The following is a 25,334-nucleotide window of genomic DNA, read 5'->3' on the forward strand; positions in this document are numbered from 1 at the left end:
AGGGTGTTGTACCTGGACCATCTATCTGCAGTTTCCTCAGCTACACTCACTTGGAAATTTCAAAATGGTATGCATCTCCTTAATTTTCCATTGACAGACAAATTGAAATATAGTATGCTCTGATCTCTCAGACTAATCAAAAACAGTTTTGTGGGTATTTACAATTTACAGCATCCCATGTCTTTGAAAATCTTTGATACAAATATCTGTAAATTTTGAAACTTTTGCAATTTCTTTCATCTGCCAGGTTTTAATTCACAGATAATAGATGCTTCTGACTATATAGAAATCTAGCAGCAGTATACAATTTAACTTTTATAATGCTAGTAAAAGTACTGATGGCTGTGGTAAGAAAATCAGAATGAAAAATTCCTTACTTACTCGTTTCATGTGGTTTCTAACATTCTGTGTTCCCAAGAAAGCACAATAGAGTACTTAGCTTTTATTTTATACTATTTCATTTGTCATTAAAATATAATATCATTGAGCGTTCATCCATTAGTCAATATAATCCAAATGCAATAGCTTTCATGCACAAGCAATAGTACTCAATCACATGTATATTTACAAACACAGATTGTTTCTGAATATGAAGATTCCTTAAGAAAGTACAATTTCAAGTTTTAATAGACCCAATGTAAGAAAAAAATCATTGTGATAGCATGTGACAATGATGGGCCTGCTTCTGGCTCCCAAGTCCAGAAGGACATTTGCATCTTACATATAAATCCTTCACCTTCCACCCCACATAGTTGTTTAATCTGACCCAGAGGGAGACTCTCTGGATAGACAGGTCAGAGGTCACAGAGCTTTGTCCCTCTCCCAAGCTCAGCAATAAAATAAGTTGTGCTTCTTGCTTTCAGGAGTTATGAGAGGGGCGGAAGATAAACCAGAAGTGTCCCTCTAGGTGAAATTCCCTCACAAGGAAACATGAGGCCTGAACAAGGGTCCCTTTCAACAACCAACACTTGAGAGCAGAGCAGAGGAAGCACAGGTAGAGTAGATACTACGACCATATACACTGTAGGGCACTTGTTCAAACAGAGGAACAGTCAAGGGTTTACCTAGTTCCTCTGTTCTCCCCTTTCTGAGCCTACCCTCTGCTTGGTGAAGTCATCAGAGTAGTCTTCTCACAGACTTTCAGGCATCAGAATCATAAACATTATCTTGGTGTCTCCATCATCCTTTGGAAACTTTAATCCAAAATTGGAAGAAGGGAGAAGACCCTGTACTAATGTCTTAACCCTTTCTAGCTGTTCTATAGCATCTTTACCCGATCCAAGAAGGGCTTCTTCTCCTTCCATGGCGGGGTGGGGGGGTGGGGGGCGGTAAAATGCAATTTTACATTACCCAGCACCCTTCCATGTGCGCTGATTAACTTTTATATACATTCTGGTCCTTTACCTTGCCTCCTTGTATTACACAAATTCTTTTCTTTTGGAACATAGCTTAGTTCTCCCAAGTGAAAGCCTTGTCTCCAAATTGGACTTTTAGAGCTTGTTTTGTAAGTGTAAAAATGAACATTTCTCCTTTGGTTCTGAGTTCTGCTTTCCTCAGATGATGGACATCACATTCCTATTGAGGGGAGGGCTGTCTATTAGCAAGAATTACCACATATGATATCATTAGTGTATACCTGAAAAACTATATGGAAAACATTCTCTCCTTCCTACTCTTTATATAGGAATTACTAGTTCTATTATTTCCTAGATCACATTCCTGCATTGTTACTTCCTCCCAGCTCTAATGATCACTCTAGTCCCTATTAAGCAGTGTATGCTCAAATGATCTCAAACTCTGCAGCTCCAGGGAGAAAAGTGTTCCTTGTCTTATACACTAAACTAAAGGAAGCTCAGAAGCTTCATGCTCTGTTTTAATTTCTGTTCTGGTTCCTCTGTCTCAATCATGTCATGTATTCAAGGCTCTTGACACATCTTCAGAAGAATAAAGGATCATTTCTTCATTATTTAGGCCCATCTTCTCCAGTACCTATAGTACTGAAGAGAGTATGCCCAAGACCAGCCACTTAGCAAAGCCCAAAGTCTTACTTATGAAATTATTAAAGATGAAATTCTCCAATTCAAAGAGGGCTTTATAGAATGTCCGATTTTCAGAAGCTTCTGATATCACTTCCTGGTTCTATGACCAGCACGTATGAGTATAATGAATTCTTCTGGCAAGGAATTAGCAGAAGTGTTTTTACAGCCAAAATCTACCTCAGGGAAAGGGATTTAGGAATGAAACACATGAAATGTCCTGCAGAACAGGCTTTCCTTTTGCCCTTCTGGACACACACCTGTCAGCTGTAAACCTGGGCTATGTGCCAGTTTAAAATTCTGGATCACAGATCTACTGGACCCAGACCCAAAGGCATTCCCCCATTTTCTGTTCAGTCTTTTCTGAGAAGCTGGGGAGGCAAAACCATTTTTGTTTAGTTGTTAGCAAAACTTTGATCTTTACAGACTGCATTTCTAATGTACCTATTTGTCTTTGGCCTGCCCATTCCCTTATAATTGTCCCCCAGAACTCCAGAATGGTGCCCCAGCTGATATTATCCTATATGTGTCTTCATGGATTTTAGTTGTTTATAAGTGTTTGTCTCATTCTCTCCCTCAGCTCATGAACTCCATGGAGGAGTCACCTTAATATCCCTAGTCCCTAGTCCAGTTCCTGGCATCATATGCATTTGTGGCTGAGAAGATAATGGGCTTTTCCTTTTCTTAACACTCTTGGAAATGGCTCTTTATCACAGCTCATGGGAACTGGATATTAAACTGGGTGAAAGTTTAATATCCGGTTCTGTCTAGCTGGATATGACTTTGGGTGTCATTTAGCTTTAGTTTCTTAACTCATAAGAACATTTAAGATATCTTTTGACTTATTGCTTAACATTCTAAACATCTAACATGTCCTTCCATATATTCCAATATTAGCATTGGAACTTGTTCCCCAGTGAATTTAATAGGACAAAACACATTTATCTTTATAGTGTTTTATTATTATTTATTATTTTTTATTTTACTTTACAATACTGTATTGGTTTTGCTATACATCAACATGAATCTGCCATGGGTGTACACGTGTTCTCAATACTGAACCCCCTCCCACCTCCCACCCCATACCATCTCTCTGGGTCATCCCAGTGCACCAGCCCCAAGCATCCTGTATCCTGCATTGAACCTAGACTGGCGATTTATTTCTTATATGATATTATACATGTTTCAATGCCATTCTCCCAAATCATCCCACCCTCTTCCTCTCCCACAGAGTCCAGAAGACTGTTCTATACATCTGTGTCACTTTTGCTGTCTCGCATACAGGGTTATCGTTACCATCTTTCTAAATTCCATATATGTGTGTTAGTATACTGTATTGGTGTTTTTCTTTCTGGCTTACTTCACTCTGTATAATCGGCTCCAGTTTCATCCACCTCATTAGAACTGATTCAAATGTATTCTTTTTAGTGGCTGAGTAATAATCCATTGTGTTTATGTACCACAGCTTTCTTATCCATTCATCTGCTGATGGGCATCTAGGTTGCATCCATGTCCTGGCTATTACAAACAGTGCTGTGATGAACATTGGGGTACACGTGTCTCTTTCAATTCTGGTTTCCTTGGTGTGTATGCCCAGCAGTGGGATTGCTGGGTCATATGGCAGTTCTAGTTCCAGTTTTTTAAGGAATCTCCACACTGTTCTCCATAGTGGCTGTACTAGTTTGGATTCCCACCAACAGTGTAAGAGGGTTCCCTTTTCTCCACACCCACTCCAGCATTTATTGCTTGTAGACTTTTGGATCACAGCCATTCTGACTGGTGTGAAATGGTATCTCATTGTGGTTTTGATTTGATTTATAGTGCTTTAGGAGGAAATAAATTAACATCTTTTGTAGTACTTACGTTTTTAGGAAATGAAGTGATAATTTTACTTCATGGGCTCAGCAGTTTATAATTATCAATAAAGTTAATGACTATAGCAAAAACCAGGGTCTTCCCAGGTGGTGCTAGTGGTAAAGAACCTGCTTGCCAATGCAGGAGACATAAGAGATGTGGGTACAATTCCTGGATTGAGAAGATCCCCTGGAAGAGGGCATGACAAACCACTCCAGTATTTCTGCCTGGAGAATCCCCATGGGCAGAGGAGCCTGGTGGGCTACAGTCCATAGGGTAGCAAAGAGTTGGACAGGACTGAAGCGACTTAGGGTGCATGCACATAGCAAGAACATTCTCAAACGCTCTTTAGTAAAGGATTTTCTTACATAATTCTCTCCATTGGCATCTCAGAGAATTATCCACTCAGTCCTACAGCACGGATCTTATTTTGCTGAATCTGTTCCTGGGTAGTTCTTTTCTTTTCTTCCCTTCATCTTCTCCTTTCCCTTCCCTTTCTCATTTTCCTTCTTCTGTATTCATTAAGTCAAAGGCCTTTTTTTTTTCTTTCACTTATTGCAAAGTCACACTTTAGTTACTTTTTGGCATACCTGTTTACCACACTCTGGGCTGTTAGCAGCCTTGCTAATATTTCTCTCTTTTCATTTGTAAGCATATTATCCTTTGTCCTTCACAGAAGGCTTCTTTGCCTGCAGAAACCTCATATCCATAATTCTAGGAGCCTGTTACTTCCCTGGGCATTTCTGACCTGAATTTTGGCCAGTTGTGTCTTACAAAGTCAGCAAGTTTCCTCCAAATATTATCATTAAGTGTTTCCTGTGTGAAATCCTGTCCTTTCCAGTGTACTTGGAAGAAGGAAGTAGAAAAAACAATGTGGGTATTTTTATAGGCCTTTTTATCCTTGCAACCAACTGCTTGCAAATCCTTAGATAATTTTAGTGAGAGTAGAGTAAACTGCTGATAGGGACTAGGCAAATAGAGGTTAAGATGGTTGAAGTATTTTCCAATGTTCTGTAGGGGATAATAGGCTTGTGTGATTTTAGCAGAGCTGTTTGAGTTAATTCCCTTTATGTCAGGGAATCTGAGTATTTCTCTAGAATTGAAGGTATTACTGTACCCTTTGTAGAGTGGAGAAGTACGAAGCACACAGATTAATCCTAGATCTAAGAAATTCTGTAGAGTAGTTTAGTCCTAGGAAGGATGAACACTAATGACTGATTTTTACTTTTCAGATATTAGGTATCTGAAATGGGAGGGTGGGGTAGTTCTGGAGCATAAGCAATAGTATTTAAGTGTGTATAATTGGTAAGGAAATGATGAAGAAAATCTTGAATAGAAACTTTGGATTAAAATTATTTTTAGAGAATATAAATATTGAATATGAGTTATAAAAGTAATGTTGAACCTTGTTGAAACTTAACTCTTAGAAGACTTAAGAAAAAAAATCTTTGTGTTTATTGTATTTCTATGAAAATATTACATAATTTTCTTTTGCTCCTTGTTCCTTCCTTTTTTCCTCCCATCAACCACTTATGGGGCCTTGGAAAAGTGCCAGGTTTATACTATGCATTACTGATTTCCCTTTTCTGGGCCAGCACTTCCACCTTTTTTTAAGTCATAAATCTAATACTGCTTCTATGACTTCTGTTCTAAGAAAACATCTGATAAACTAGTCAGCAGTAAAGTGATACTAACAATATTTTACTTCTTTCAGAAATATTTATATTTAAAATAAATCCAGAAAAGGTCTAATGCTAAAATCAAAGAATGGAAGCTAGTAGGAAACTTTCAGCCTTCTTGAGTTGATTGAATGAAGAATTTAGACACTGATTTTTCTCTCGAGGCTCAGCATATATGAACTTACTAAGATGGACCATGAAGTACCTACAAAATGACTATTATCTACTCTAAACCCCAGGAATTCCCATTAATTCAACTGTTTTCCATAAAATGGAAGGTATTTGGCCATTTGTACTCAGGAGTAGCTCAGTTTTAGCCAGCTGACCAGGAACAGGTGCCACATGTGAAGAAGGGGAATGAAAAGATTTGCTCAGAAGGCAGAACTAGCTCTGGTCTTTATCACAGAGGTCTGCAGTGCATTTCATAGAAGGTATTGGCAAGGCTGTCTATTGCTGCCTCCTTGCAGAGAAGCTGAAATCAAAGTCATCAATCTACCAGTGAGTGAAGGGAGGTGAGTGAGTTGGGATATTTTGGGGATATATCATTAGATATCTTTAGCTGTTTCCTAAATAAAGCCTGGAGAAATTTCTGGCAGTGTGAATCACATTTCATTTTCACAAAGTGTAAGTCTATGTTTGTTGTTTGGCCTAGGTTGACTGTGAAAAATGAATCTCAGCCTCAATTATGGCAATTATGAGTATAGTGAGCAAAGTAGAAAGAATAAAGCAGGTTGTTAAAATAAATATTTGTGGTACTGAAGGTGTAAGCAGGTGTTTTATTTAGAATGAATGGAATTTGCAGTTTATAATTACAAAGAATTAACGTATTATGGAAAAAGGACAAAGAAGTCATAGCTTGTATTATAACATTCATAGGCAAAATAACTATTAAGCAGATAGTATATTGCAAAAGAAAGTACATTCTTTTCATGAAAGTTATATATTACATAATTAGCACTGCTTTAGGACAGTGTGGCCTAGAAAAGTGATTTTGTGCATGAACTTTGGGGTCAAAAAGTCCTGGATTTAGATTATGTTTCAAGTTGTTACTGGCTGAGTGACCTTAGGCAGTCATTTAAAGTCTTTCTGAGACCCTCTTATCTGCAAAAATAGGGGTAAAAATGATTATTATGAAGTATCACTTAGACTCAGATTTTAATTATACCATTGACGGGGGAATCATGAGACATTCAGAAGAAAATCTTCCACGCCATTCTGTTTGCATTCAGATTAGAGGGCTGGGTCCAATATGGTGTGTTCCCTTATCACACACACACAGGCATGCATACTTCATGGATTAAAGAAGTTAAAGAATTTCCAGAGAAGTGAATTCATAAATGAATAATATTGATAAGTGGTACAGAGGAAAATAGTGCAGTAAAGAGGAATAGGAAGTATTGTAGAAAAAGAGAGGTTATCATTTTAAATAGTGGCATTTAAAAAATTCCTGAAGAAGATAAAAGAGATAAGCTGTGTTAATCATTGGGGAAAAGGAATTGCAAGTACAAGGCTTCTGCCTGGCTTGTTTCAGCAACAATGAGGAGACCAGTATGTTGGAATGAAGTGAACAATGTAGACTGAGGACATAGGAAGATATGAAATCAGAGTGGTAGAAAGGGTCATGTCACTTAAATCCCTGTAGGCTATTCTAAGGATTGTGGGTTTTCCCTATACTGAAATTGGATGCTATTAGAGGGTTTTGATGGGATCAGTTATGTTTTAACAGGGTCACTCTGGCTGCTGCATTGAGAAAAACCTGTAATGTGGCAAACATAAGGGCAAGGAGACCTGCTATGTGGCTACTGCAGTAATCTACACAGGTAATTTGTAGAGAAACAGGAAGCCTAGTTGTTTGTACTCAGGTGGTACCTGCATAGTGTGCTGACAGATTGGATGTGCAGTATGAGACAAAGAAAGATTTCAGGCTACGGTCCTGGAAAAATGGAGTTAAAATGGGGAAGACTTTAGAGGTGAAAGCTTGAGAAGGAAGATCAAGAGCTCAAATTTGGACATTTTAAGTTTTAAACAGCTTTTAGACATTTAGATGTTATTTAAGGTTATTGAGAAGGTGCTTGAGTTTGTGAATCTGGAGTTAAGGGTTATAAATTAGGGAATTATTAGTATATGCATGATATATGTGGTAAAGAAATTGCCTTAAATGCAGGAGACATGGGTTGGATCCCTGGGTTGGGAAGATCCCCTGAAGAAGGAAATGGAAGCCCACTCCAGTATTCTTGTCTGGAGAATTCTATGACAGAGGAGCCTGGCGGGATACAGTCTATAGGGTGATGGCAGGCTATAGTTTATAGGGTGATCTGGACATGACTTAGTGACTAAACCACCACCACATTGTATATAAAGCGATGTATCTGGGTGAGATCATCAAAGGAAGAAGACTGGAAAGAGAGGAGAAATGGTCTGAGGACTCAACCTTAGAGTACATCAACAGTAATAGATTGGGGAAAAGACAAGAAGCCAGCAATGTAGACTGAGAAAGAACAGTTAATGAGATAGAAGGTAAAGCAAGTGAGTATGAGATGCCAGACATTATTGAATGAAGTGTTAACAAGGCAGGGGGAGTAAAGTAAATAACAGTAAAGAAAGTGAGTATGGGATGCCAGACATTATTGAATGAAGTGTTAACAAGGCAGGGGGAGTAAAGTAAAGAACAGTAAAGAACTGTTTCAAATACTGTTGCAAGTCACATAAAAGATAGCTTGGAAACATAGCGCATTAGGTTTCAACAACTTTGAGGTGAAGTAGGTAAAAGAAGTTTTGTGGGAGTGGTAGTTGTGAAATAACAGAAACTGTATCTATTGGTCTCTGCCTACAGTTCCTCAGAGAAGGCAATGGCAACCTACTCCAGTACTCTTGCCTGGAAAATCCCATTAATGGAGGAGCCTGGTAGGATGCAGTCCATGGGGTCGCGAAGAGCCAGAGGACTGAGCGACTTCACTTTCACTTTCATTCATTGGAGAAGGAAATGGCAACCCACTTCAGTGTTCTTGCTTGGAGAATGCCAGCGATGGCGGAGCCTGGTGGGCTGTGGTCTATGAGGGCGCACAGAGTTGGATATGACTATAGTGACTTAGCAGCAGCAGCAGCAGCTACAGTTCCTGGTACAGGGGTCCTGAAAGTTCTGTAATTTCATGAATGATAAGAGCACTAGGAGCATCCTTTGTTCTAATACTTGTTTTTTGATTCTGGTTCCTGACACAGAGCCCCCAAATCTCTTGGAATTTCCTAGGTGATAGGAGAGACTTTGTTCTAATGATGTGACTTTGGGTGAGCTCCTTGACAGTTTCTGGATGGGGCCTTCTTCTCTGAAAGACCAAGCTATGAGGTGAAGCTTGAAACTTTCAGTACTGCCACTGCCCACCTCCTCTAGAGAGGGGAGAGGAGCTAGAAGTGGAGTTAATAGCTCATCATGCCTATATGATGAAGTGCCCATATAAATCTCCCAAATACAGGGTTCAGAGAGCTTCTGAGTTGGTGAAAACATCTAAATGCTGGGAAGTGGTGCATTCCAACTACATGGGGACAGAGCTTCTGCATTTGAGGTCCTTCTAGACCTCCCCCCTCAGTATTGCTTTATCTGGCTGTTTGTTGTTGTTTAGTTGCTAAGTCATGTCTGACTCTTTTGTGATCCCACAGATTCCTCTGTTCATGGGATTTCCCAGTCAAGAATACTGGGGTGGGTTGCCGTTTCCTTCTCCAAGGAATCTTCCTAATCCAGGGATCGAATTTGCATTTCTTTCAGTTGCAGGTGTATTCTTTACCATAGAGCCACCAGGGAAGCCTTCTCTGACTGTTCATCTGTATTTTGTTTTTATTATATCCTTTAATAAACTAGTAAACATAAATAGGTGTTTCCTTGAGTTCTGTGAGCCCTTCTACAAAATGGTCCAATCCAGAGAGAGGGCTATGGAAAAGTTGAATTATAGCTGGTTGGCAGAATTAGGGGTGAAGACTAATTGACATCTATAATGAGGAGGGGGATTATTGTGGGACTGAGTCCTATGGGATCTGATGCCATCTCCAGATAGATAGTGTCAGAAGTGAGTTAAATTTTGGGACACTCAGCTGGTATCAGAGTATTGCTTGATTGGGGAAAACCCCCACATATCTGGCATCAGAAGTGTTGTGAATGTGGTACAGTGTGAAAGCAAAGGAGACCCACAGGAGGAGTGTATATTTCCAATTCAGTAGTTAAAAGGACAGTTAGAGTGGGCTCAAGGAAAGGGGAGAAGAATACTGATAACAATGAACTCTTCTTAGGTGTTTTATTGTAGAAAGAAAAAGTAGAAATAGAGGAGCATATGAAATAAAGCAAAACTTTTAACATGGGAGAAAGTATACTGTTATGTGCTTTTGGATAAGATTTAGTGCAGAAGGAAAATTTTAAGATATTGGAAAGAAATGTGAAAGGTATGAGGCAATGTGTTCACGTGGATGAGAAGAAATAATATATTAAGCATAAATAGAGTGTTTGGGATTTGCTAGGACAACAGAAGATTATATGTAAAAAACTGGTTATAATTATTGATCAATTGTGCAATTTTTCAAAGAAGTGGATGAGAAGATGATGAAGGTGAAGGACTGTGAAAGATGGTAGGATCTTTGGCTTTGTAGACTATGGCGGGTCAAAAAGTTGCAGAATTGGAAACTAGAAGGCATCAGCAAGAATTAGAGAGTAACAGTGACTTAAATACTTGATATGGATATCAGGTTAAGGATTCTGGACTTTGTTATTAATTAGAAAGAAGAGGAATGGCAAGATCTGATTCCATCTTCTCCTCTTCCTTTCCTCTTTCTCCTAGCTGTTCTGTGAAGAATGGCTGGGTTATAGTTGGGACTGGAGAATATGAGAAACAGTATTGAAAGCTGGAGACATTTAAATTGTATTTTTTTCAATTTAAATTATGAAAGGATGATAAAAATTTATAGGAGACTTTAAAATATAGAACAAAGTTACATATAGTTCCACTATACATTATAGCTATATTCCTAAGTAGATAAATTAAAATTTCTAGTTAGAATTTCAACATCAAATTCTCAAAAATTAATAGAATGGCTAGACAAAAAAATAGAAGGATACAGTAGACATGAAAATCACTATGAACCAATTCAATGTAATTAAGATTTATGCATTTTTCACACAGTAGCAGGGTACAAATTCTATTCAAGTTCTCATAGACTATAAACCAGGAGATACTAGAACATAACCATGGACATATACAAAGACATATAACTTTACAATCTAAAGGTATTGAAATCACACAAAATTTATTCTATTATTGCTGTGGAATTGTGTTAGAAATCATTATCAAAAGATATTTGAAAATAACCACATATTTTCAAATGCAATGCAATATTTACCAAAAGAGACAATTGACTTAGCAATTGAAAGCCTCAAGAAGGTTAAAAGACTAAAACAAAACAAAACAAAACAAAACACAAAGGGTGATTTCAGAGAAGAAAGTATTTAAATTAAAAAAAAAGTATTTATTTTAGTTGGAGGCTAATTGCTTTATAATATTGTAGTGGTTTTTGCCATACATTGATATGAATCAGCCACGGGTGTACATGTGTCCCCATCCTGAACCCCCCCTCCCACACCCCTCCCCATCCCATCCCTTTGGGTCATCCCAGTGTACCAGCCCTGAGCACCCTGTCTCATGCATCAAACCTGGACTTGCTATCTGTTTTATATATGATAATATACATGTTTCAATGCTATTCTCTCTAAATTTAAATGAGAAATTAATATCAATGATACTTATAAAAGGCTCCCCAGGTGGCTCAGTGGGTAAAGAATTCACCTTCATTGCAGGAGTCTCAGGGGTCACAGGTTCGATTCCTGGGTTGTAAAGAGCCCCTGGTGGAGGGCAAGGCAACTCACTCTGGTATTCTTTCCTGGAGAATCCCAAGGACAGAGGATCCTGGTAGTTCATGGGATTGCAGAGCCAGGCCTAACTAAAGTAACTGAGCACACATGCATGCATGCATACTTAAAAACAAAACAAAACAAAATATGTATTTGGAAATTAAATTTCCATTACATCTAAGAAGCCATAAATAAGAAAAATTAGAAATATTTGTAACAGAATAAAAATATTTATAACAATTTATCAGAATTTGTTGTATGCAGCTGAAGCTGCTCAAAGCAACTAAATACAATGTGGAATTTTGAGAAAGGTATGAAAACAAAAAAACCTGTACTTTAGTTACCAATACTGTGAGGCTTAGTCATTCAGTTGTGTCTGACTCTTTGCACCCCATGGACTGTAGCCCCCTAGGCTCCTCTGTCCATGAGGTTTTCCAGGTAAGAATACTGGAGTGGGTTGCCATTTTCTTCTCCAGGAGATCTTCCTGACCCAGGGATCAAAACCTGGGTCTTCTGCATTGCAGGCGGATTCTTTATACTTATCACATGTTAATTTTCTGTTATTATTTTTTTGCAACATGTATTTCTTTATATTTTCAGAATTGGATTAGAAGCTTTAAGTCTCATTCAAAAAACTTTTTTTTTTTACTTTACAATACTCTATTTGTTTTGCCCTGCTTCAACATGAATCTGCCACAGGTGTACAAGTGTTCCCAATCCTGAACCCTCCTCCCACCTCCCTCCCCATACCATCCCTCTGGGTCATCCCAGTGCACCAGCCCCAAGCATCCTGTATTTTGCATCAAACCTAGACTGGCGATTCATTTCTTATATGGTATTATAAAAATTTTTAAAGTCACTAAAATAAACTTTCTAGACTTTTAGCAGTAATACTAGATGCCAGAATAAATGGAACTATATCAAAGTTTTGAATGAATATAAATTAGGAAACTAACATTCTGTTTATATTTAGTCAAGCAAGTAGAAACAAAAGCTAAGCAAAAATTCACGTTTTAAAAATATATATAATATACTTATTATACATACGTATGTATGTATACAAAAACTTTTCTACTGCACTTGATAAAGGCTTGATAAAGGCTTGATGAAGAACAATAAAAAAGGAGATGAAGAAATTGGAAAACACAAATTAATGAAGTGGAAGCCCTTAATATGAAATAGAAAATGTGGAACAAACTAGATAAAGTCAAAGATCATCATATATTCAAGTTTTTTAAAAACATGGCTGCTCATTAGAATCACATCTGCAGCTTTGGAGGAAAAAAAAAAAATTGGGGCATCTGTATTTTTCAAAAAATTTCAAGATAATTCCAATGTGCATTTGGATTTTAAAAGGTGATTACAGGTTTTTCTATTAAGTGGTAGTTTTAGTGATATCGGGTTCTAATTTTTCTGTTGACCAATCATGGTACAGCGGTATTAAAATGAATACTAGTTGCATAATCACAATAGTAAAATATGTTTATCCTTTTTCACAATTAATAGCCAGAAAAAAGATTAAAGGTAATTACAATTGTAAGCCATAATGGAAACATGATTAACCTAATAGTATTAAATAATTACATACATTTTGGGGGTTTAAGTAGAGTGATGTGATAAGTGGAAATGTATACATGCACATGTCTTCATCCACCCAGCCAGTCTATGTCTTTTTGTTGGTGCATTTAATCCATTTACATTTAAAGTAGTTATCCATAGGTATGATTGTATTACCTTTTTCTTAATTGTTTAGGGTTTAATTTTTGTAGATCTCTTCCTTCTCTTGTATTTTCTGAATAGTGTGGATGTTCTGTGGTAGGCGTAATGCTGTCCTCCAAGAGGGCTCACTTGCCAAGGAGCACCTCCCAGGACTTCTGCTGCCAGTGTCCCTGTCCACATAGTGAGCCACTGCTGACCCATACCTCCACAGGAGACCCTCCAAAACTAACAGTTAGGTCTGATTCAATCTTCTGTAGGGTCACTACTCCTTTCCCCTGAGTCCTGGTGCATATAATATTTTGTTTGTGCTCTCCAAGAATGGAATCTCTGTTTACCCCAGTCTAATGGAAGTCCTACAATCAAGTCTCACTGGACTTCAAAGTCAGATTCCTCAGGAATTCCTGGTCCCTTTGGTGGATTCCTAGGCTAGGGAGACTGAGATAGGACTCAGAACCTTCAGAACAGTGGGAGAACTTCTTTGGTATTATTCTTCTCCAGTTGGTAGGTCACTCATCCAGTATGGGATTTCCTTTTAAAGTGATTATGCCTCTTCTACCATCTCATTGTGGCTTCTCCTTTGTCTTCAGACTTGGGGTATCTTTTTAGTGTGTTCCAGAGTCTTCCAGCTGGTTGTTCGACAGCTAGTTGTGGTTTTGGTGCTCGCACTGGGAGAGATGAGGGTACATCCTTCTACTCTGTCTTGCTGATTTGATCTTCCCTGGAGTATATTTTAAAATGAAGTTGATAGAACTTGCTAATGAATTTGGTGTGGGTATAAGCAAAAGAGAGAATTAACTATTATTCCTAATTTTTAGATGAACTGACAACTGGTGCTGTAATGCTGAGGTTAAAAAGGAGCATATCCTATAGGAGGAAAGCAGGAGCACTCTTTTGAAGATATTCAGTTTGAGATAGTAGTACCCGAGAAGAAATATCAAATACCATGAATACAATTCTAAAGCAAGTGATAGAGGTCAGGATTGCAGTCTGAGGGTGAGCAAGAGGATGGCGTTAAAATTGGTGAGTGTGTGGGAGCTGATTCAGGGAGTAACACTAGGAAGAGAGTACACACTATGTATTTATCAGTGAGCACAGAGACAAACATAAAGAAGAGTGAGTATGTTCAAGCAAATACAATAAAGGTTAATAAGAAATGAATTTGACTTTCAAGGAAGACATAAGATCTCTTCTTTAATTCCTCTAGGAAGAGAAAGCAAAACCACCTTCCAGGATGTTGGGCAGCTGTAAAAAAACTACCCTTGCTCCTCCACAGGTTCCTCTACACCTCTACACAACATTTGCTTTAACCAGGTCAGACCATCACCAGAATCACTAAGGAACATATTTTCCTTCTACAGTTTTTGTGATAGAACAGTCATTGAATGCTCCCAACATATTCTAATATCTGATGAGTCAGCTGACACTTAATTTCATATTTATGTGTTTAGTGCCAGGCTGACCTTGTAGAACCATGAAGACAAATGCTAAAGTCTTAGATCTTTAAAATAATAATTTATAAGTAGTGATATTAGGGTAGTAAGGAAATTTTAACTTTTTACTTATGATTGAAGAACACCTTCATTAATGAATACTATTTCACATGGAAACTGAGAAATCTTTAGCTTGTCTAGAATTGTTTACTGACTGAGAGGTTTTTCATATAAATGTATTGCTCCTTTCCGCATGGAAAATTCACAGCTTCAGATTTTTGATTGTTCCTGTGGTAACAGCCCACAAGTACACCAATCAAATGTTCTTTTGTGGTTTGATAATAATTTTACCCCAAAGAGCTCTAATTATTTTAGGAATACATATATCTGATCCCCATTTGGTGCAAAACAAGAATAGGGGTCCTGAGAGATAGGATGAATTTTGTAATGTTCCAAAATGAATTAAAGGCTAAAAAAAAAAAAAAATCTCAGAATCTAAGGAGCCATGGCTAAAAATGTGTATTCATTTTGAGGGATCATTTTCCCTTCCTTTCCTATCTTCCTCTTATCCCTCTTGCCATACCTTCCTTTTATTTTTTCCATCCTTTCCTTTCCTTTTATTTTTGCCTTAACTATCCTAATCAGAAACATCTATGGGTGGAATCAGTAATGATCATTTCCTCTGTTCTTTGAAGAGAGACTTCCTTTTGTTTCACGGTTTTAGCTACACAGAGAATTCAATTCAATAAGTATCCACTGTGCACTTAGAATTAGGTATTGTGCATGTTCTACTATGGAGGAAAACATATGACCTTGTATGGTAAGTTTTTTAACTGAAGAATAAGGGATTTATGTTACAAAGTTTAAGGGTGTGAACTTTGGAGCAAGACTGCATGGTACTAATGTAGGATATTGGGCAAGTTACTTAACCTCTGTGTGCCTTAGTTTCCTACTTAATAAAACAGGAATGTTAGTAGTACTTATGTCATAGATATATACTTGGACTGTACCCAGCATGTAGTAAGCATTTTGTAAGTGTAACTTTTATTTATAATTAAATATATATGAACATTTTTAAAATTATAGTGTTTCATAAGTTGCTTCCCGTTCCCCTTATATTATTACCAACATATTGGAAATAGTAAGTCATAAAACTTCCTCCTTCCCTAGTTTCTTAGACTTTTTTCTTTTCTTTCATCATCTACTTGACTATCCCTTTCCTTTGTTCTATGCCTCTACATGTTCTCGGTGTCTAATTGTCATTCTTCTGTCGTCATTTTTTCTCATTCTAAATATTGTTTATGAGCAATCTTACCATTCTCAAGGCTTGTATAATAAGCCATATACAACTGATCCCGATTTGATTTCTAATGTCTAGGCTTATGTTCTTATCACTAACCTCCATCTCTAACCATCTACTGAACTATGGAAAATATTGGGTAGACTATGGCACTCTTGGAAAAGGCAATGGCACCCTACTCCAGTACTCTTGCCTGGAAAATCCCATGGACAGGTGAGCCTGGTAGGCTGCAGTCCATGGGGTCGCTAAGAGTCAAACACGACTGAGCATCTTCACTTTCAATTTTCACTTTCATCATTGGAGAAGAGAATGGCAACCCACTCCAGTGTTCTTGCCTGGAGAATCCCAGGGACGGGGGAGCCTGGTGGGCTGCCATCTATGGGGTCACACAGAGTCGGACACGACTGAAGCGACTTAGCAGCAGCAGCAGCAGCAGCAGCAGCATAGCAGTGTCACATTACCACTTTTCACCTACCCTCCAAAGCTGCTCCCTGCCTTGGATTTCCATTTTAATTAATGGTACAACCATTACCCAGTAACCCAACTTGAAAGCCTGGAAGTCACCCATGACTACATTCAATCAGTTACTTCAGCTCTGCCAATTCTACCTTTCAAGGAAACCCCAGCTTTATCTACCTTTCCTTCGGTTGTATAACTCACATTCTCTCCTCAGTTATTAGATCTACCATAATGTGCCCCTATCTGGTTCTTTTACCTCCAGAGTCACCCTACCTCCCTTCGGATCAGCCTTCACATTGTCACTAGATACCTTCTACGATGAAAATCAACTCATATTTTCCTGAAGATTTTCTGAAGGAAAAAATAGAGAAGCCCTCATCCCTTCATTAAAATCACCTAGGATTTCTTTTAGAAGTGAAAATTGCTTGACCTTGATTAGAAAACTGGAGGTTGAGCACAAATTTAGGAATTTATACTTTTAAAAGCTCTTCAGGGTTGATTTTACTCAAACTAAAGCTTGAAAATCATTGTCCTACAGTGTAAATTCTAGACACCGAAGCCATTCCTGATTCTGTTTCACCCTTACTATCCCTTCTTTGCACTTTTTTTTAGATCTACAGAATTGTTAGATTTTCCAAGCACAAAACAAAATGTTCTACCTAGGTAGTATGTCTTACCTTCCAATTCTTTTCCTACATCCAATTTTTCATGAGTGCTCTTTTTCTCCTTTGTATAACTATTAATAATATAATTGATCACAAATGAACCCCCCCTTTTTTTATCACCTTCTTAAGGTTTACCACACAAAATATCACTAAATCACTAAAAGAGTGTAGGTTTACCTTCTCCTTGATCCTTCATATTCCTTGCTTCACCATCATTCTTCAATCAAGTTAAAAATAAAGACCAGAGTCCCAAATATGGCCCAGGATTGCATGAGCTGCCTCCTGCTCCTGCTGTACCTCCTCCTATTTTATCTCCCCTCCCTGTAGTGTTTCATAATTGGCCTTTATTCAGTTCTCACATGTGCCATTTTTCTTGCTAACTCAAGGCATTCATATCTGCTGTTATCTCTGCCTATAATTCCATTTCTACTCTGCTCTTTCAGTAAATTAGTATAAATTCTTCAGAGGTCAGTTTAAAGGGCATTTCCATGATCCTGTAGATGGGGTCAGGGTTTCCTAACAGTGTCACTATGACATTGTGGAAAAGATAATTGTTGAGGGAGAGCTGCCTTGTGCATTGTAGGGTGTTTAGCAGCATCTGCTGGTAGTTCTCCCAAGTTGCAACAATAAAACATGTCTTCAGATGTTGTCACATGTCCCCTGGGAGGCAAAATTACTTCCATTTGCACTAGATTTATTGTCCTAACTCTATGCTGTCATACTTTTTATTCTCCAAGTTGTGCCTGTAATTAAAGAATCATGTTTAATTGCTATTTTCCTACTAAAATGAAAGTGCTATGAGAAAAGGGACCATTCTTATTAAATTTTCATCCCCAGAATTGAGCACAGTGCCAATTACTAAGTGTTATGGGCTAATTTGTGTCCTTTCAAGATGCATATGTTGAAGTCCTAATCCCCAGTATCTCATAAAGTGACTCTACTTGGACACAGGGCCTTTAAAGAGGCAATTAAGGTAAACGGCAATCAGATGGGTGGGCTCTAATCCAATATGACAGATGTCTTGGTAAGAAGAGGAAACTTGGGCACAGACATGTATGCACATAGAAGGAAGACCATGTGGACGGACACACTAGAAGGAGATGACATCTACAGGCCAAGGAGATAGACCTTGAAAGAAAACATCTTACTCATAGATTTCTAGCCTCCAGAACTGTGAGGAAATAAATTTCTGTTTTAAATCACCCAATATATGGTATTTGTTATGGTAGCCTGTGGTGGGATTCTTTTCTCATGTCACACTTTAATATGCCATGCAGTTAATATCCTGAGTAAATCAATTTGGCTATATGTAAGCAAATCAGCTCAATGACCAACTGTTGGGAGATAGGTATTTCTAGGTTTGATTAATTCACTGGTCCAACATGTCATCAAGCATTCACTTTGTTTTCTAGCTTTCCACTGTGTTAGGTTCGAGTTAGTTGGGACCTTAGGCTTCTCCCAACAAGGGTCTTAAGATATCCCTTTCTAGTCAATGCAACAGACAGAGCAAGTTGAACAGAGGAGGCAATGTTGCTTTCTTGTGTGTTAGTTGAAAACTTTTAAAACCTTCTCTCCTGATTCCTTTTAAGTCTGTTTCATTATTCCAAACTGGATTGCATATCTGTCTATAAACCTGCCATTCGTGAAATAATGGGATAACTACAGTTGGTTTAGGCTAACCAGAATTTACCTGTGGTTTGGGGATAAGAATACCTTTCTCAGGGGTGGAAATGTGAGTAAAATAGCTATTCTGTTTTAAAGGAAGGAGGGGACAACAGGTGTTGAGTGTACAATCAAAATATCTGCTGTACCATGGAATAGACATGAGTAATCTCATGCAGAAGATTAAATGATCAGTTTCCAGTTTCTGAATTCCAATTTGTCTTAAGTTCCTTTTCAAGGATTAAAAATGTCTTTGAATATAAGTTCACTTTGTGTATACAATCAGGAATCTACTTCTATTTTAGAGGAATATGTGTCTCTCTTAATTCCTACTGTTAAGTCTACTCCACTCTAATCGTAACAGCTTTGTATGTTGTTCAGTTTGGATATTTCACCCTTCCACTTGTCTTTGTTTCAGATTCAAGCACTAGTCTTTCAGGCAACAGTCTTTCTTGTGTGTGTTCTGTGTGCTTACTTGCTCAGTCATGTCCAACCCTTTGTCACCCCATTGACTGTCATCCACCAGGCTCCTCCTCCAGGGGATCTTCCCAACCCAGGAATCAAACCCAGGTCTCCTGCATTGCAGGCGGATTCTTTACTGTCTGAGCTGCCAGGGAAGCAAAGTAAAAGCCGCTCAGTCGTGTCTGACTCCTTGCGAACCCATGGACTATAGCCTGCCAGGCTCTTCTGTCCATGGAATTCTCCAGGCAAGAATACTGTAGTGCGTAGCCATTCCCTTCCTCCAGGGGATCTTCCCAACCCAGAGATCAAACCCACGTCTCCCATATTGTAGATGGATTCTTTACCATCTGAGCCACCAGGGAAGACCTTCTTGTAATCAAATTCAAATATTGCTGACTAAATCTTCCCCTAATTATATCTTTCTATTGATATTCTTCCACCATACCATTTCCTCTGTGTCCATTAAAATCCATGCTCCTTGACACTTTGATGCTTTGCACAACACTCTAAGTTCATTTCATAAGTGATGTCTACCTTTGATTTCCGTAAGAAGTCTTCTTCATAGAGTCTTCTCCTGTCCCTAATTTCAACGTGTAATGAATCAGGAAGTGGGAGCAGCAATTTTCTTAGTTGCCTAGTGCTGTTTCTAAGACATTACACTTAACTCTTGTTCTAAATTACTCCTTTGTAGGATTTGAGTATTCCAAATAGATAAACTTCTATTTTTCCTTCCAATAAATGAGTCATTGAATAATTTATCAAGAACATTAAGCATCCACATCATGTTCTTCCTTTCCATTCCGTATTCTGACCATGTATGATTGTTCTGGCCTCATAGTTTCTTTATTCCATCCTCTCTGCCCCCCTCCCTGCATCTCTCTCTCTCTTCCTTTATCTATCCCTCTCTATTATCCTCTCCTTCTCCCTCACTACTTTCCTCTCCCTCTCCCTCACTTTCCCCTTATTGCTCCCTTTTTCTTCCTCTTCCCTCCTTCCTTTATCTTTTTTCTTTCTTTGCAGCTTTATTGAGGTTTAACTGATAGGCAGTTTAATAACTGCACATATGTTTAAAAGGTACAATCTGATAAGCATATGAGTTATCTATTACTTTATGATAAATTACTTTAAAACAGTGATTTAAAACAACAAAAATTCCTTATTTCCTCATTTTTGTGGACTGGGAATCTGGAAACTGCTGAGTTGAGTACTCTGGCTGAAATGAAAGTGTTGGCCAGAGTCAGTCATCTCAGTGTGGAACAAAGTGTGAATCTTCTTTGAAACTCACTCCCATGACTATTGGCAGGCCTCGGAGATCCATTTCCAAGTTCACTCATGTGGCTTGTTGGCTGGATATATCAACCCTTGCTATTGTGAACCTCTTCAGGGCAGCTTGTTCCCCTCAGAGCAAAGTATATATACATCTTGAGAGAGAGAGAGAGAGAGAGAGAGAGAGAGAGAGAGAGAAAGTGTCCCAGGCTGAAGCCACAGTTGTTTCTTTGTCATCTAATCTTGCAGTGACAATGCATCACTTCTATCACATTTTATTCACTAAAAGTGAGTTGTGCATTTGTGCTAAGTCACTTCAGTCATGTCTGACTCTTTGAGACCCTTGGGACTGTAGCCCACGAGGCTCCTCTGTCCATGGGGATTCTCCAGGCAAGAATACTGGAGTGGGTTGCCGTGCCCTCTGCCAGGGGGTCTTTCCAACCCAGGGATCAAACCTCATCTCTTACATCTCCTACATTGTCAGGTTGACTCTTTATCACTCAGTTCAGTCAGTTCAGTCTCTCAGTCTTGTCCGACTCTTTGTGACCCCATGAATTGCAGCCCGCCAGGCCTCCCTGTCCATCACCAACTCCCGGAGTTTACTCATATTCATGTCCATTAAGTCAGTGATACCATCCAGCCACCTCATCCTCTGTCGTCCCCTCCTCCTCCTGCCTCCAACCCCTCCCAGAATCAGAGTCTTTTCCAATGAGTCAACTCTTTGCATGAGGTGGCCAAAGTATTGGAGTTTCAGCTTTAGCATCAGTCCTTCCAATGAACACCCAGGACCGATCTCCTTTAGAATGGACTTCTCCAACATCATAGTTCAAAGCATTAATTCTTCAGCACTCAGCTTTCTTCACAGGCACCAACTAAATAATATGTTATGTGTCAACTATGCCTAGATTACAAAGAAGTGAGCTACTAAATGAAACTTACTCTTAATCAAAGGGGATTCCACAAGGGCAGGACTCCCAGGAAGTGGGAATTGTTGGGGCCTTCTTAGGAGTGTCTACCATATGAATGATGACATATGTACACAATGAAACTATTGCCACATCCAAAATAAAGCCATTTCCATCACTCCTACCCCCAAAACTTTTCTCACCTCTCTTTGTAATTCATTCCTCCTCCTATCTTCTTTTCCTGGCACATACACCTCTTTTTTTTTTTTTCCTTTTCTGTAACTATAGATTGAATTTTCTGGAATTTGATTAAATGGAATCATACAATGTGTATTCTGGTTTGGTTTTTCATTCAGCATAATGATTTTGAGAGTCATTCATATTGCTTACATTTTATTAGGGAGGGATATTTCATTGAATGGACATATTATAATTTGTCTGTCTGTTAATCTGATGATGGACATTTTGAATTGTTTCTAGGTTGGAATCCTTATGAATAAAGCTGATACGAACATTTGTGTACAAATCTTTATGTAGAGGGGATGGTTAATGTTTTGTGTGCCCTTGGCTATGGTGCCCAGTTATTTAGTCAAATACCAGTTTAGATGTAGCTGTGAAAATATTTTTTAGATGTAATTAACATTTAAATCAGTAGCTTTTAAGTGAACTGGATTACATTCCCCAATGTGCTGGGCCTCATCCATTCAGTTGAAGGCCTCAAGAGCAAAGACAGGTTTCTAGAAGAAGGAAGTCTCAAATTTGCAACATAGAAACCTTGCCTGATTTTCCAGGCCTTTGCTCCATGAAATTCATACCCTAGACTACAACATCAACTATTACATGAATTTCTAGCCTGATATCCTGCCATACAGATCTCAAACTTTCTGGCTCCTACAATTGTATAAAACAATTCCTTAAAATCTCTCCCTTTCTTGATACTGAAAGAGGTTATAGAGGTGTGGAATCTTAAGGATGAGTTTCCTGAATTGGTTCTCAGACTTCTGGAATTGATTCTCTAACCTTATTAGATATAAAGGCATTGATGACTGTATATCTAGTAGTAAAACGAGCACTGCCAATATAGGTCATGATCTAGTAATGGAGATAGATAAAAATCACCATTAGATACTATTAACCAAATAATTACATATAATACAGAAGGTTCTGGGTGACCATGTATCTGATAGTTATCTTAATCAGCTAGGGCTGCCATAACAAAATACCGTAAACTGGGTTGTTTAAAGAACAGGAATTTATTTTTCACAGTACTGAAGATTGGAGGTCAAAATTCAAACTGCCAGCAGGATTTGTGTCTCGTGAGAACTCTTTCCTTGAGTTGCTGTGTCCTCACACAGCCTTTCCTCAGTGCATGTAAGTGAAAATAAAAAGAGAAAGCACTCTCTCTATAAGAACACTAACTCCATCAGACCAGGACCCTCCCTCATGATCTCAGATCACCCTGATTATTTCACAAAGACCCCATCTCCAAATACAATTTATGGAGAGAGAGCAAATTAGCCAAGATGGCATGTTCAGGCTCTCTTGCCCCCACATTTTCTAAATAATGACTAAGGAACAGCTGAGATCAAATACAGTACTGCATATGCACATCATGAGATATCCATTTGATCATGGGTTACTTTGTGTGGCATGCCTGTATGAGCTTCACCTGGAAAAGTCCTGAAGGGTTGTGTGTGGTTATGTTGTGATGTTATGTTTGCTGCTATGGCTGCTGCACCAGCCAGGAGAGAATCAATGTGTCTACAGTTTCTATGGATCCTCACATCTTCTTCCAGCCTCTTAGCTCATGCCTTGGCTACACTGGGTTCAATGGAGTGTGCACAGTGTGAATGGCAAGACAGTTGGCACTGTGAGCAGGATTAGCAATGCTATTACCTTAGGGTTAAGGTTTCAGAACAAATGTTGGGAAGGACACAGACTTTCAGTCCATAACAGTATGTTAAAACACCTTTGTCAAACCAATGTGCAAAATGAGTTTGGATGGTTGCTTCTAATTATGCTGGGCAAAATCTTTAAAAGATAATTATTTTATTTTAATTGGAGGTGACCATTTACACTATTGTAGTAGTTTTGCCATACATTGACATAACTAAGCCATGGTGTACATGTTTCCCCCCATCCTGAACTCCCCTCTCACCTCCCTCCCCAACCTATCCCTCTGGGGTGTTCCAGAGCACCAGCTTTGAGTGCCCTGCTTCATGCATCCAACTTGCACTGGTCATCTGTTTTACATATGGTAATATACATGTTTCAATGCTATTCTCTCATATCAGCCCACCCTTGCCTTCTCCCACATAGTCCAAAAGTCTGTTCTTTACCTCTGTGTCTTTTTTGTTTTCTTGCATATAGGGTTGTTGTTACTGCCTTTCTAAGTTCCATTTATACATGTTAACATACTGTATTGGTGTTTCTTTTTCTGGTTTACTTCACTCTGTATAATAGGCTCTAGTTTCATCCACCTCATTAGAACTGACTTAAATGTGTTCTTTTTTTATAGCTGAGTAATATTCCATTGTGTATATGTACCACAACTTTCTTATCCATTTGTTTGCTGATGGACATCTAAGTTGCTTCCATGTCCTAGCTATTGCAAACAGTGCTGCAATGAACATTGGGATACATGTATCTCTTTCATTTTTGGTTTCCTTGGTGTGTTTGCCCAGCAGTGGAATTTCTGGGTAGTATGGCAGTTCTATTTTCAATTTTTAAGGAATCTCCACACTCTTCTCCATAGTGGCCATACTAGTTTGTATCCCACCAGCAGTGTAAGAGGGTTATCTTTTCTCCACACCCTCTCCAGCATTTATTGGTTGTAGGCCTTTTGATAACAACCATTCTGGCCGGTGTGAGATGGTATTTCATTGTGGTTTTGATTTGCATTTCTTTGATAATGAGTGATATTAAACTTTTCATGTATTTATTAGCCATCTGTATGTCTTCTTTGGAGAAATGTCTGTTTAGCTCTTTGTCCCACTTTTAGATTGGGTCGTTTATTTTTCTAGTACTGAACTGTATAAACTGCTTGTATATTTTGGAGATTAATTCTTTGTTAGTAGCTTTCCCCATTCTAAAAGCTGCCTTTATACCTTGCTTATAGTTTCTTTTGTTGTGCAAAAGCCTTTAAGTTTAATTAGGTCCCATTTGTTTATTTTTATTTCCGTTACTCTGGGAGGTGGGTCATAGAGGATCTTGCTGTGATTTAAGTCAGAGAGTGTTCTGCCTATGTTTTCCTCTAAGAGTTTTATAGTTTCGGGTCTCACACTACATCTTTAATTCATTTTGAGTTTATTTTTGTGTATGGTGTTAGAAAGTGTTCTAGTTTCATTCTTTTACATGTTGTTGACCAGTTTTTCCAGCACCACTTGTAAAAGAGTTTGTCTATTCGCCACTGTATATTTTTGCCTGGCTTTGTCAAAGATAAGGCATCCATAGATTTATCTCTGGGCTGTCTATTTTGTTCCACTGATCTATATTTCATCTTTGTGCCAGTACCATACTGTCTTGATGACTTTAACTTTATAGTATAGTCTGATATCAGGAAAATTGATTCCTCCAGGTCCATTCTTTTTTCTCAAGATTGGTTTGGCTATTTGAGTTTTTTTTTGTGTTTCCATACAAATTGTGAAATTATTTGTTCTAGATCTGTGAAAAATACCATTGGTAGCTTGATAGGGGTTGTGTTGAATCTATAGATTCCTTTATGTAGAATACTCACTTTCACTATATTGATTCTTCCAATCCATGCCCATAGTATATTTCTCAGGATTTATTCGTGTCACCTTTGATTTCTTTCATCAGTGTTTTATAGTTTTCTGTATAGGTCTTTTGTTTCTTTAGGTAAATTTATTCCTAAGTACTTTATCCTTTTCATTGAAATGCTGAATGGGATTTTTTCCTTAATGTCTCTTTCTGTTTTTCATTGTTAGTGTGTAGGAATGCAAGGGATTTCTGTATTAATTTTTTAATACAAATTTATTTATTTTAATTGG

The sequence above is a fragment of the Budorcas taxicolor genome, chromosome 17, assembly GCF_023091745.1.
Source record: "Budorcas taxicolor isolate Tak-1 chromosome 17, Takin1.1, whole genome shotgun sequence".
In the NCBI taxonomy this organism is placed as follows: domain Eukaryota; kingdom Metazoa; phylum Chordata; class Mammalia; order Artiodactyla; family Bovidae; genus Budorcas; species Budorcas taxicolor.